Raw genomic sequence first — 14345 nt, 5'->3', positions numbered from 1 at the left:
CCGCAACTAGAGAAAGTGCGCGAGCAGTAACAAAGACCCAACGCAGCCAAAAATAATAAAATAAAATAAAATAGGCCAAATATATATTTCTTATTATATCATAATATCACACATACAATAAAGGGTAGGGAGTTAGAACTTCGAGGGAAAAATACTTTCATTAATATTATTTGCTGTGAAAGTATTTCTTGTGTTCTTTATACCTTGATGAAATACTTTTGAGACTTATAAGACCACCAAATACAAATTGCATTTATTGTGTAAAAATTAAGAATGGCTCAGGCTCTATAATGGTAGTTGGATGTAAGATGTGCTAAGTCTCAGCTTCTAGAAGAGTTGATTTTGAACTCAATCACCCTTTGAGAGAAGACATACCAGCTCGCATAATTTCATCAACCAGGAGAATGTTGGTGGCAATCACTGTGCTGAGGGAAAAGATGACAGGGTGAGTAAAGCTTACTAATCCACTCTTATCTTTCCCCCTCAGAAATCTTCAGCTACTAATGACACTTTGTTCTGCAATGATGTTGGTGTGAGATAAGACATAGCTATTATAAATACAAACATCACCCCTTGCATTATAATTTCAACTCATTTGCTGATAAAGTAGAAGCCTAATTTTATATTCCAGCAAAACTGAGCTCATTTTTAGCATATCATTTGATCTTTTTCCCACTATGCATGTGGTACTATTTCAGTAAATGTCCTTCTTTCCCTTCTCCCTCAAATAAACAGTAAGATTAACATTTCCCATAACTTACACTGATAGAACTAAAATCTAAAAGGGACTGTAAAATGACAGAAGCTAGTCTTAATAACTGGATACCATGCCTTTTCATACACTTAGCCATTTTCCACTGTAGCAGGCAAAAATAATAGAAAAATCTTAATGTTATCAATTATGTCCTTAAAAGTCTTTCTCTTTTTACTAATACAAACTTACCAAGAGTGAAGAAGTTGGTTTTTCACAAAATAATTATCCCAAACTCCTGCATCTGCTGCTACCATTGGCTCACCTGCAAAGGAAAAACAAACTATTTCAATACTACAATCTTGATATATTCTGTTAATATTGGCTGTATATTCTAACAATATTTAATATACCACCAAAATTACTATTATCAAGGTCACCAATGACCTCCATGGTGTCAAATCCAAAGGTCAATTCTCAGACCTCATCTATCAGCAGCACTTAACTAACACAGCTGATCATACCCTCCCAACCACTCTTTCTTCACTTGTCTTCCAGGACATCACACTTGCCTGTTTTTTTTCTTTTGCACTAGTGGTTCCTTTTCTGTCTACTTTGCTGGTTCTTCCTCTTCTTCCTGAGCTCTTAATGTTAGAGTACCCAAAGGCTCAGTCCTGCATTCTTCTCTCTCTACGCTCACTCCCTAGATGATCTCACCCAATCTTCTAGATTTAAAGCATATACACTCTGACGACTCTCAAGTTTTTATCTCCAAGCCGGACCACTTTCCTGAGCTTCAGACTTGTACATCCAACTGTCTATTTTAAAGTCTCCAGATACTTCAAACTTAACTTTGCCAAAACTCAATGCTGACCTCCGGCCACCACAACATGCTCTACCCACAGTCTTCTCCAATGCAGTTAATGGCAATTCCTTCCAGTTGTTCAGTTGACTACTCTCCACAGAGTAGCAAGAGTGATCCTTTTAAACATATTTAGACCATGTCACACCTCTGTTCAAAATTGCTCCCTATTCCACCACAGAAAAAGTCAAACTCTGTACACTGGCCCACACGCCCTCGCGTGATCTGACCTTCTATTACCTCTCTCATCTCCCTCCTCCTCGAGAACACCAGACAGTGGCTTTTCCACTAGCTGTTCCCTCTGCCTAGGACATTCTTTCCCTAGTTCCCACGTGGAACTTCCTAACTTTCGTTGATTTTGTTCAACAGATATTCTCAATGAGGCCTATCCTGACCACCCTCTTCCCATTGAAACCCCCTCCCCACACTCCTGTGCTAGCATTCACAATCATCCTTACACTGTCCCTTTATTTTTTTCACAGAATTTATTACCTTTAAAAATGTTAAAGGAACTTATTTATTAAGGTTATTATTTACTGCCTATCTTTCCCTGCTACAACATAAGCTCACAAGGGAAGGGTCTTTGTTTTGTTCTGTGTGAATCCCAAGTCAAATAACAAGCACTCAGTAACTATTTCTTAAGTGAATGAATACTTGCTTCTAAGAAGTTCAAAAGTAAAACAAAGGCACCCAAAATTTAAATATAAAAGTCATCCAGGGCTTCCCTGGTGGCGCAGTGGTTGAGAGTCCGCCTGCCGATGCAGGGGACGCGGGTTCGTGCCCCGGTCCGGGAAGGTCCCGCGTGCCGTGGAGCGGCTGGGACCCTGAGCCATGGCCGCTGAGCCTGCGCGTCCGGAGACTGTGCTCCGCAACGGGAGAGGCCACAACAGTGAGAGGTCCGCATACCGCCAAAAAAAAAAAAAAAGCCATCCAAACCTCCACCCCCTTACTTAAGTTCTGGGTCACTGTAGTATAACCTCTTTTTTTATTAAGCAGCTGATTTTTCTTTACTTTCTTACCTGTATTCAAATCTATGCCAACAGGTTGTTTTGATTCTGAATGCTCAACCTGAACTTTCACTAGTGTTTCCTGCAGGTCATATCCAGAATTCTGAGCAAGAACCTTTAGGAATAAAAAATAATAATAAATATAAGTATGGAATTCCTTCATATATATTTAAATATCAGATATAAAAAATAAGGCACTGCTCTCTCCAGTCTTATGAAAACACATCCATAATATAGTAATCATCTCCTTTTGAAGAATTCCATTCTTAATCTAAATCAAATTATTTCATGTACCTAGTAACTTTTATATTTAAACATTTTCCCTACGTACATCACACTAAATTCTGACGAAGACTAATTAGAGTTTCCCCACCCCACCCTGCTACATTAATTTCCCTCTGTTAGGGAACCGTGGACTGAAACCACCGTTTGCATAAGTTGTCTCACAACAGGAGGTCCTGATAAGGAACACTGAACTGACAAGGTGCCTCCAAAACCAACCAGAAGAATTTGGGAGGGGCCAAAAAGAGGGAGGAGACACCAGCCCATAATATGTCCTGACAACCTCCCAGAAATCCTCATGCTGGAATCCATCTTGACTGAGAGATGTGCACGCCCACCAGGAAGGTTCTTGAGTCGGGCCAGATATGGCACAAGCAAGATGATTGGCCAGAGACAACCTGGAAACCAACTCCAGCACCATAAAACCTGAGACTGCAAGCCACGAGGCAGAGCAGCTCTCCTGGGTTCCCTTGCCCTGCTGTTCTCTGCTCGAGCACCCAAGTCTTTTGCTTTATCAGTATGTGTGTCTCCTCGGACAATTCATTTCCGAGTGTTAGACAAGGGTCCCCGAAGGGGTCCCTCTCGGTTAACACCTCCTTGCAAAAGATTTTTTTTTTAAACGGAAGGAAGTAGAATGGTATTCTTGTTTGCTTAGTCCCTCTAGCCACATGTTTTCTGGTTTTTCCTGGGCACTTGTTAAACCTGCCTATCTGCATTATATCTGTGCCCCTCATTCACATGAGGAGAGTTATGACCTGTGGCAACAGGGATGGAGATACCTGCACTCCAAGCGAGGTTTATTTCCAAGTGGTCCTAAACCAACAGCTGATGAGTGAAAAGGTACCACCAAATGTCTACCAGATTTACCAATATTTGTTAACTATAGGATCGTTAATGACTTTGCCTCTTCAGGGGAAGAAAAAAATGGATATCTAATGCACAAAGATTCAACAAATTATTAATAATTTTAAAGCAATTATCAGAGACTTTGCTAGCATTGTTAGTAATGTTTTAATTCATGGTAATAGTATATTTGAAAGAGTTCTCTGTGTTTCCAAGTAGTTCACAATCAGATTAAGGCAAAGGAAAAAAATGGTAGTTCTCTGTCCTTCTGTTGATACATGGAAAAAAACTGGTTTCTCTCCTTTTCTAGGAATTATAATGACAATGACAAATGCAAGCCTGAAGTTCTCACTTCCCATAATTTAAAGTGCTAATACTTTGGATACCACCAACATAATAAAGGTCTACTCAAAATCTAATTAAATTTTACGTTCTACACTTCTTCATTATGATTAATCATGAACCATTTTTGAAGGAAATTTTTGGAGTTACTTCAACTTTTGGAGCTCAGAGATGGAAGCAAAGTGATAATTGAGCCATTTCATGAAACTCCTACAAGAATTCAGAGCTGTTATCCTAAAAACTTCCCTGCTTTAGCTATATAATATCTTAAACAAAACTGTGTAGGGAAATACAAATACCTATCTTTCTACTCTACTGTTATACATAAAATGGGCAATTTAAAATTAATTAGACACCTTTTGTCTAAACAGTTGTTCTTTGGCCATTAGGATAGTTCTACCTTAGGGATAATGAGTAAAGCATCAGCAAAAGCTTGGACTCCAAGACGAGCTCTTCCTTTTATACTGTGCTTGTATGTAACTAGAGCTTCAGCTATTGCCACTTCAACTGCACCCGCTCCTGGAACCACACAACCTATTGGAGGGAAAAAAAGGATTGGCAAGACATACCACACAGAAGAAACAGAAAAAAGCAACTAGCTATTCATGTTCTATTATCTTGCCTGCCTCTAAAATGTATTTAAATATATACAGAAATAAAATAAGTTGCATAGCTCAGTGATCACTCAGATGTCTTATGAAGCATCCTGAAGTTATACACCATTAAACAATTAACATAGTACAGACAAGAGCTGGCTACAGTTTATTTCATTGTTTACAGAGTAGACATTTCTTCCACCATCATCCTTCTCCTTTATGACTATATTTAAAAGGTAGTTATTTATAATTTATGGTGGCAGGTAACTAATTATAACATCTGATTTGAAAAAAATGTTAGGCCAACATAATTTGGCCATAGTTTTTGGTATGAAATTCTCAGGACTCAAGGAAGTATTTGCTTTCTGTACTGAAGCAGAAACCAAACTTTCTGAGAAAAAAAAAAATTTTTGGTGTTCTTATTCTAAGGCAAAAGCTCTAGTTAAACACGTCAATTTTCACATCAGGATATGACTCTTATACCTGCTGGTATGGCTCTATAAAGTTTTTGAATTTGCAAACTTTGAATCAGTAAACTTGGTTTGGAATCACCCATCTTTAAAACAAAACAACACAAAAAGAGTCTCTCCTTTTATTCCACATCATTTTTAAATTACTACCCCCTTTCTCGGCTTCACTGTACAATATAACTGCTCAAGAGAGTTATGTCTACCCACAAGGTAATTACATCCTCACCTCCCATTCACACTTTTTAAAAATTCCTTGTTAAATACTGAATACATACAAAAGAATATTTACATGTATAAGATATAAAGAATGTACAAATAAATGTACCCATGTACCTACCACCCAGCTTAAGAAACAGAAAATTACCAGTAGCTTTGAAAACTTCCCTGATCCCGTTCTCCTGTGAAAACAGAACATACCAAAATGTGTGGGATACTACTAAAGCAGTACCTGAAGAGAAATTTATATCACTAAACACCCATACTAGAAAAGCAGAAAGGTCTCAAACCAATGACCTCAGCCTCCATCTTAAGAAACTAGGAAAGGAAGAGCAAATGAAATTTAACGTAAGCAGAATAAAGAAGACAGTTAAGATCGGAGTAGAAATCAATGAAATAAAAATGACCAATGTCAGAAATGAAAACGGTGTAGAATCTGTCACTACAGATTCTACAGATATTAAAGGATAATAGGGGAATATTATGAACAATTTTATGCCAATAAATTTGAAAACTAAGATCAGGGATTGGCAAACTTTCTGCAAAAGGCCAGAAAATAAATATTTTAGGCTCTGTGGACCATACCATCTCTTTTGCAACTATCCAATTATGCTAGCATAGCACAAAGTCACAGACAATACATAACAAATGGGAGTAACTGTGTTCCAATATAACTTTATTTACCAAAAATAGGCAGCAAACCAGATTTAGCTCATGGGCAGTATGATCTTAACTTAGATGAAGTAGAAAAATTTCTTGAAAGACACAAAGTACTAAAGCTCACTCAAGAAAAATAAACAACCTGAATGATCCTGTATCTATGAAAGAGATTAAATTTGTAGTTTAAAATCTTCCCATGAAGAAAACTCCAGGTATAGAAAGCTTTACTGGTGAATTCCACCAAACATTTAAGGAAAAACTAACACCATTTCTATATAAGAATTCAACACTTTCAGAAAATTAAAGAGGAAAGAATACTTTCTGAGGCCAGCATTACTCTAAAAGCAAAAAAGATAAAGGCATTACAAAAATATATATATACAGACCAACACCCCATATGAATGTAGATGCAACAATTCTTAACAGAATTATAGCAAATTAAATCCAACAATATGGTAAAAAAAAAAAAAAAGACACAGCAAGCCACATTATTCAAATAGTCAAAAGGTGAAGAAACCCAAGTTTCCATCAACAGATGAACGGATAAATAAAATGTGGTACATATATACAACGGAATATTATTCAGCCTTAAAAAGGAAGGAAATTCTGTAACATGCTACAACATGGATGAACCCTGAAGACATTATGCTAAGTGAAATAAGCCAGTCATAAAAGGACAAATATTGTATGATTCATTCCTATAAAAAAAAAACATTTAATTATTTCTAAAACTTTAATCCATTTTTAAAAAGATAATACATCATAACTAAGTAAGGTTTATCCAAGAATGATTTGAAAATCAATGTAATTTAGTACATTAAGAATTACATTAAGAATTAAGTACATTAAGAATTACATCAATGTAATTTAGTACATTAAGAAACTAAAAGAAAAACCATATGATCACCTCAATAGATGCAGAAAAAGCATTTGACAAAATCCAACACCTATTCTTTTTTTTTTCTTAAACATCTTTATTGGAGTATAATTCCTTTACAATGGTGTGTAGTTTCTGCTGTATAACAAAGTGAATCAGCTATACATAAACATATATCCCCGTATCTCTTCCCTCTTGCATCTCCCTCCCATCCTCCCTAACCCACCCCTCTAGGTGGACACAAAGCACCGAGCTGATCTCCCTGTGCTATGCAGCTGCTTCCAACCAGCTATCTATTTTACATTTGGTAGTGCATATATGTTCATGCCACTCTCTTACCTCATCCCAGCTTACCCTTCCCCCTCCCCGTGTCCTCAAGGCCATTCTCTACTTCTGCGTGTTTATTCCTGTCCTGCCCCTAGGTTCTTCAGAACCATTTTTTTTTTTAAGGTTCCATATATGTATGTTAGAATATGGTATTTGGTTTTCTCTTTCTGACTTACTTCACTCTGTATGATAGTCTCTAGGTCCATCCACCTCACTACAAATAACTTAATTTCCTTTCTTTTTATGGCTGAGTAATATTCCATTGTATATATGAGCCACATCTTCTTTATCCATTCATCTGTCGATAGACACTTAGGTTGCTTCCATGTCCTGGCTATTGTAAATAGAGCTGCCATGAACATTGGGGTACATTACTCTTTTTGAATTATGGTTTTCTCTGGGTATATGCCCAGTAGTGGGATTGCTGGGTCACATGGTAGTTCTAGTTTTAGTTTTTTAAGGAACCTCCATACTGTTCTCCATAGTGGCTGTATCAATTTACATTCCCACCAACAGTGCAAGAGGGTACCCTTTTCTCCACACCCTCTCCAGCATTTATGTTTCTAGATTTTTTGATGATGGCCATTCTGACCGGTGTGAGGTGATACCTCATTGTAGTTTTTTTTTGGTTTTTTTGTGGGGTTTTTTTTGTGGTATGCGGGCCTCTCACTGTTGTGGCCTCTCCTGCCATGGAGCACAGGCTCCAGACGCGCAGGCCCAGTGGCCATGGCCCACGGGCCCAGCCGTTCCGCGGTATGTGGGATTCTCCTGGACAGGGGCGCGAACCCGCGTTCCCTGCATCGGCAGGAGGACTGCCAACTACTGCGCCACCAGGGAAGCCCCCTCATTGTAGTTTTGATTCACATTTCTCTAATGATTAGTGATGTTCAGCATCCTTTCATGTGTTTGTTGGCAATCTGTATATCTTCTTTAAAGAAATGTCTATTTAGGTCTTCTGCCCATTTTTGGATTGGCCAACACCTATTCTTGATAAAGATTCTCAGCAATAAAAGAGAACTTCCTCAACTTGATAGCAGATGTCTATGAAAAACCTACAACTAGTATCACACATAGTGGAAAAAGACTGAATGTTTTCTCCCTAAGATCAGGAAAAAGGAAAGGATGCCTACTCTCACCATTTCTATTCAACATTGTATTGAAGGTTTTAGCCCATGAAATAAGGGGTAAAAAGAAATAAAATATATCCATATTGGAAAGAAAGAAGTAAAACTGTCTCCATTAACAAGACAACATTATCATTTATATAGAAAATTCAATGAAATCTATAAGAAAGCTACTAAAATAAGTGAGTTTAGCAAGGTTGCAGAGTTCAAGATCAATATACAAAAATCAACTGTATTTTTATATATTAACTAACAATCAGAAATTGAAATCTTAAAAATACTATGTACAGTAGGATCAAAATACATGAAACACATAAGGATAAATCTGAAAAAAAAGTTGTGAAATACTTAGTATACTCACATACTAAAAAGTATAAAATATTGCTGAGATAATTCAAGAAGGCCCAAATAAACAGAAAGATGTACCATGACTCAATATTGTTAAAATATCAATTATTCCCAAACTTATCCATAGATTCAGTGAAATTCCAGCCAAAATCCCAGCAGTTTTTTGGTAGGAATTGACAAGCTGATTCTAAAATTGATATGAAATGCAAAACATTTAAAATAATCAAAACAACTTGGAAAAGAACAAAATGGGAGGATTAACACTACAGATTTCAAGACTTATTATAAAGTTACTATAAACAAGGTAGAATGACATTAACACTGAGATAAACAGATTGATGAAATATAGAACCCAGAAACAGAACCACACAAATGTGGACAACTAACTGATTTTCAACAAAAATACAAAGGCAACTAAGTAAAAGGACAGTCTTTTCATCAAATAGAGCTGAAACAATTTGATACCTATACACGAAAAAACAAACTTAGATCCATACTTTGCAGCATATACAAAAATTAACTTAAAATGAATCACAGACCTAAATATAAAACCTAAGACTATAGCACTTCTAAAAGAAAACATAAAAGAAAAATTTTGTGACCCTGGGTTAGGTAAAGATTTTTTTAGATACCACCCAAAAGCATAATCCATGAAAGAAAAAATTGATAAATTATACTTCATTGAAATTAAGAATTCCTCTTTGAAAGGCACTGTTATGAGAATAACAGAACAAACTACAGAGTAGCAGAAAATGTCTGCAAATCATACATCTGAAAAGGTATTTGTATCCAGAATATACAAAGAACTCTCAAACTCAACAATAAGAAAACAACCCAATTTTTAAAAGTGCATGGGCTTCCCTGGTGGCGCAGTGGTTGAGAGTCCGCCTGCCGATGCAGGGGACGTGGGTTCGTGCCCTGGTCTGGGAAGATCCCACATGCCGCGGAGCGGCTGAGCCCGTGAGCCATGACCACTGAGCCTGCGCGTCCGGAGCCTGTGCTCCGCAACGGGAGAGACCACAACAGTGAGAGGCCCGAGTACAGCAAAAAAAAAAAAAAAAAAGTGCAAAAGATTTGAACAGAAACTTCATCAAAGATATGTAGATAGCAAATAAGCACGTGAAAAGATGCTCAATATCAATGATCATTAAGAAAATCCAAATTAAAGTCACAATTTGGTTTTTTAAATTTTAGAATGGCTAAAATTAACATGAATGACCATATCCAGTGTTAGTGAGGATGCAGAACAACTGGAATGTTCATAAATGGCTGGTAGGAATGTAAAATGGTACATGGCAAAACAGTTCAGCAGCTTCTAAAAAGTTAAACATGTACCTTCCATAGTACTGCATTCCTAAGCATCTACCCAAGAGAAATGAAAGAATAGATCCACACGAAGAATTGTACACGAATGTTCATTGCAACTTTATTTGCAATAGCCAAGAACTGTAAACAACCAAATGTGCATCAATAGGTGAATCTGATTAAATAAATTGCAGTATATTCATATAATGGAATACTATCTAGCAATAAAATGAATGAACTACTGATTAATAACATCAATTAACTTAAAAATAATTATGGTGAGTAAAAGAAGCCAAACAAAAAAAACTACATATTGTATTATTCCATTCATATAAGATTCTAGAAAATGCAAACTAATCTATAGCAACAGAAAGCTGACTGAAGGTTGCCTGAAGGTAGGGTGACACAGTGAGAGGAGGCAGGAAGGATTACCATGGGGGAATGAGGTAACTTTTTGGGGTGATAAATATGTTCATTATCTTTAATGAGGGGATAGTTTCATGGCTTTAAATGTGTGTAGTAGTTCATTATATGTCAATTTTACCTTGATAAATTATTTCTTAAAAAACTAAGAGGTTAAAGTGATTTAAAAAATAGTCCCTTTTTCTTTGTATCTTAAATTCTAAGAATCAGGTTGAACTACCAACGGCTTCATGCCTGAATCATATACGTTTATCTTCTTGAAAAAAATGTTACTAGCTTTTATCAAAAGTGACTACAAGAAGGAGGGTCTTATATCAAGCCCCATATTTTTTCAATTTAGAAACTGCTCTGTTTTCTCCTTTTCAATAATGAAACCTATATAGCTAACTGTATCTCTTTATGTTCTGGCAGTTTAAATATTATACTATTACATTTGCTATATTCATATTCTTTTTTCCTAGGTTCTAATTTTCCATTTCAGCTTCTATTTTACCATTATTTCACATCTACATTTTTGCTTATCAGACAAATCTGAGGTATTGTTTATTATAGAGTTTATTACTCTATTTTTTGAGATACAATTCACATACCATAAAATTCAGCCTTTTAAAGTATACTTTTCAGGGCTTCCCTGATGGTGCAGTGGTTGAGAGTCCGCCTGCCGATGCAGGGGACATGGGTTCGTGCCCCGGTCCGGGAAGATCCCACGTGCCACGGAGCGGCTGGGCCCGTGAGCCATGGCTGCTGAGCCTGCGCGTCTGGAGCCTGTGCTCCGCAACGGGAGAGGCCACAACAGTGAGAGGCCTGAGTACAGCAAAAAAAAAAAAAAAAACAAGGATAAATTATGTGGCTCAAACATGTGACACAGCTGATCAAGTAATGAAAGGTAGGCACACAATGAGTTTCTTAGGAACAGTTGTTCAAAATAATTACATGGAACAACTAAAAATTGTTAACCTAAATGTCCAACAATAGGGCACTGTTCAACAGATAATGACTCAACTATGTGTTAGTCATGAAAACCATGTAATAACATGGAAAAATATTTACGGGGTAGCTAAGAAGCAGAGAATGACAAATTACATATGAAGCACGATTATAACTATTCTGTTAAAAAATAAGCACCTTGGGGGACTTCCCTGGTGGCGCAGTGGTTAAGAATACGCCTGCCAATGCAGGGAACATGGGTTTGATCCCTGGCCCAGGAAGAGCCCACATGCCGTGGAGCAACTAAGCCTGTGTGCCACAACTACTGAGCCTGTGCTCTAGAGCCCACGAGCCACAGCTACTGAGCCTGCATGCCACAACTACTGAAGCCTGCACACCTAGAGCCTGTGCTCTGCAACAAGAGAAGCCACCTCAATGAGAAGCCCGCCCACTGCAACAAAGAGTACTCGCCGCAACTAGAGAAATCTTGCGCACAGCAACGAAGACCCAATGCAGCCAAAAATTAATTAATCAATTATTTTTAAAAAGCACCTTGGCATTGAAAAGGAAAAATGGAAGGAAACTAAGAGTAGGGTTATGCTTGGGTGGTGGTGGGGGGGTTTCCTATTTTCCAAGTGATCTTTCAAGAGAAAATATTTTTATAACTTTTAAAAATTCATTTACACCCAATTAGGAAATGCATTTCTACTTATGAATCTTTTATAACCAATATTTGTTACACATTCATGTAAAGAAATAATTTTTAAAATAGTTAAGCATAATTATAGGGAATTTTTCAAAATTTTCATCTAACTAGATTACTCCAACTCCTAACTGAATGTGAAGATACTTTATTTAGGAAGAAAAAAACAAACTATATGTTCAATATTCTTCACTCTTCCAGTCTTCTTCACTCTTCCCCTTCTTCTCACTCTCAGCAAATGATCTTGCTTCTTTGAGAAAATAAAAACACTGTCCCATCACTACCTCTACCAATCTACCTGCACTTGAACCTGAATCTCCTATGACTAGGAATGAATTGCCCATGCTCCTCGCTAAGGTTAACCCCTCTGCTTGTGTACTGTATCCCATTTCCCCTCTCTGCTCCTGCAACTGTCCCCTCTTCCCTCACATCAACTGTTCCTGCCTACAGGAGCATCCTCATCAGGGAACAAACTTGTCATAGTAATGCCCATCTTTAAAACAAAAAATTCTCCTTCAACCCCATTCCCATATTCCCTTCTAGCTACTGCCCCACTTATCTGCTCCCCTTTAGAGCTAAACTCCTCTGAATTGTCTACATTTGCATCCTCACTTCTTCCCTAACCATTCTCTCTTGAGCCCACCTTCAATCTGACTTTCACACTCATCCCTTTATTGAATCAACTTTCATTAAAGCCACCAAAAAACTAAACGTTCTCCAAATCTAATGGTCAATTCTCAGTTCACAACTTGCTCATCAAACTGTCAACTGCATATGACATAGCAGATTATTCTCTCTTTCTTGAAACACTTTCTTCTCTTACCTTCTGGGACACTATTCTCCTTTGGCTTTCCTCCTACCTCACTGACCACCCCTTTTCAGTCTTCTCTGCTCAGTCCTCCCTATCTTCCCAATTTCTAAACACTGGAGTTTTCAGGGCTCAGTCTTTAAACTTCCTCTTCTATCTATATCACTTCCCAGATGATCTTATTAACTCTCATAGGGACTTCCCTGGAAATCCAGTGGTTAAGACTCTGTGCTCCTAGTGCAGGGGGCACGGGTTCAATCCCTGGTCAGGGAACTAAGATCCCACATGCAGCACAGCGCAGCCAAAAAAAATTAAAAAATAAATTAAAAACTCTCATAGCTTTAAGTCATCCACACACTGATGACTCCCAAATAAATATTTCCAGTCCAGACCTCGATCCTGAACTCCTGACACCTCTCCAAATTCTTACACAACATGTCCACATGGACATCTAATCGGCATCGAAAACATAACATTCCCCAAGCTAAACTCTTGATTTATTTCCCCAAACCTGCTCTTCCCAGTCTTCTCCATCCCAAGAAATGGCATCTCTGCTTTTCCAGCTGCTCATGCAAAAACCCAAGAGACATCCTTGAATCATCTGTTTCTGTCACATTCTATGTGGAACATCAACAAATCCTACTGCTCCTTCTTTCTAAGTATACCCTGATCCAAATCTTTTTTCTTTTCTCACCTATATTACAACAGATTCCTAACCAGTCTCCTGCTTCTGTCCTTGCACCTCCCACCCTGCTCCGCAGTGTACTCCCAACAACCACGGAGATCCTTCTGAAATATAAACCAAGTACTTGTTGCCCTCAGCAATGGTAAGGTAATTTGGACCAACCCTACTACCAAAAGCAACTAAAAATGCTGGATTAAAAACAAAACAGGGCTTCCCTGGTGGCGCAGTGGTTGAGAGTCCACCTGCCGATGCAGGGGACACGGGTTCGTGCCCCGGTCCGGGAAGATCCCACGTGCCGCGGAGCGGCTGGGCCCGTAAGCTATGGCCTGTAAGCCTGCGCATCCGGAGCCTGTGCTCCACAACGGGAGAGGCCACAACAGTGAGAGGCCCTCGTATCGCAAAAAAAGAAAAAAAAAAAAAAACCCTTAAAAACTCTGCAGAGCCATAAAACAGTAAAGAGCTACAAAAGTTTTCTTTCCAAAACTGAAAACAAAACAGGAACTCCAAGAGGTAAGTAGATAACTGTAACCACTCACCCTAAAGTCATCTGACAATTCAGACAAATCTGAATTTTGACCTCATAATGAGAAGGGGACAGAATTTAAAAAGCTCAAGCCTCATCCAAAGTAGAGAGTAAAACAGTAAGACCCTCTTCACATTAAACTAGAACCTCAAAGGCTACATACTCAGAGTACAAACCAGCAGCCCTCACATGGACTTGCAGTTAGAATTCACAACTGGTTATTCAAAAAAAACCTCAAGCTGTGGATTTAGTTTAAAGTTGTCCCTGGGCAGGGCTTCCCTGGTGGCACAGTGGTTAAGAATCTGCCTGCCAATGCAGGACACACG

The 14345-nt window shown here is 38.0% G+C and overlaps 2 long non-coding RNA genes across 2 annotated transcripts in view; both read right to left on the bottom strand.

Annotated features, from left to right (window-relative positions):
- Nucleotides 1-358: 358 nt before the first annotated feature.
- LOC132414992 (uncharacterized) lies at nt 359-2608 on the bottom strand. Its single transcript, XR_011246280.1, has 3 exons — nt 2573-2608; nt 944-1016; nt 359-420 (listed from the first exon to the last, which is right to left on the bottom strand). It is a non-coding gene; the product is annotated as an uncharacterized lncRNA (long non-coding RNA).
- A 1823-nt stretch (nt 2609-4431) lies between these two features.
- LOC138413902 (uncharacterized) overlaps nt 4432-14345 on the bottom strand; it is a 37640-nt gene continuing 27726 nt past the window's right edge. The window contains exon 3 of the long non-coding RNA XR_011246279.1: nt 4432-4561. This is a non-coding gene — a long non-coding RNA (uncharacterized lncRNA). The remainder of the gene's footprint in view (nt 4562-14345) is intronic.

Source organism: Delphinus delphis, chromosome 19, assembly GCF_949987515.2.
Source record: "Delphinus delphis chromosome 19, mDelDel1.2, whole genome shotgun sequence".
NCBI classification, from domain to species: Eukaryota; Metazoa; Chordata; class Mammalia; order Artiodactyla; family Delphinidae; genus Delphinus; species Delphinus delphis.
This window is presented reverse-complemented; position numbering and strand designations above follow the sequence as displayed.